General features: G+C 36.0%; 1 protein-coding gene across 1 annotated transcript in view; it reads right to left on the bottom strand.

Annotated features, from left to right (window-relative positions):
- The window catches only part of LOC105451800 (phospholipid scramblase 3-like), a 6,163-nt gene that overhangs the window by 4,854 nt on the left and 570 nt on the right, over positions 1 to 739 (bottom strand). The gene's annotated exons all lie outside the window — the stretch shown is intronic.

The following is a 739-nucleotide window of genomic DNA, read 5'->3' as shown; positions in this document are numbered from 1 at the left end:
GATCGTAATTGTATTTCTTTAATATTTTCCGATATTAATTAATTATTTAGAGTACAAATAGATTTCGTATAAAAGAAAAAGTAATTTCTTAGGAAAAATAATGATAATCTCGGTGTTGTTAAGAGAGCCTTCGTAGCACCTCTAGCATTTGTCATATCATCATGCCTGAGCGCGCGAAATTTTAGCTCTGTGATTAGCCTACTTTAATCGCTACTAATTTAAAAACTATTATAGCCTCGACATTTTCGTATTAGAATTTTCGTCTTAGAATATTCTAAAGAATCCGCACTTAAAAGGAAATCCGCGAGTTTTGGGACACCCTGTATATATATAGGTATATATATATACAGGGTGATCCAGGTCACCCGGAGGAGCCGGCATCTACGTATTCCTCATGAAAAACTGAGTCGAAAATGTTAATAGCAAAATGTTGAGGTGTCAATGGTTTTTGAATAGTGAACTGTTGAAACTGTCCAACCATAAGGTATTAAGAGCGCATCGTCAGGTGCGGAGCATTAAATCGACGATCGGCCGGCGCGCGATGGGCACCGCTAAACGGCACGGTGCCGAACGAATACTGCAAAGGTTTGATGAAATCTCTATTAACATTTATTGCTCTTTTTCTTAATTTGAGTCCAATTTAATTGTAGAAAAGTCAATCGCAAATTTAACATCATTTATATCAGTAGAATAAGTATGAACTCTTAAGATACATTTTATGTATAGATCGGAAGAGCAC

The sequence above is a fragment of the Wasmannia auropunctata genome, unplaced genomic scaffold (genome assembly GCF_000956235.1).
Source record: "Wasmannia auropunctata unplaced genomic scaffold, wasmannia.A_1.0 LD336044.1, whole genome shotgun sequence".
In the NCBI taxonomy this organism is placed as follows: domain Eukaryota; kingdom Metazoa; phylum Arthropoda; class Insecta; order Hymenoptera; family Formicidae; genus Wasmannia; species Wasmannia auropunctata.
Note: the sequence above shows the minus strand (reverse complement) of the source record. Positions and strands in the feature narration are given on the sequence as shown.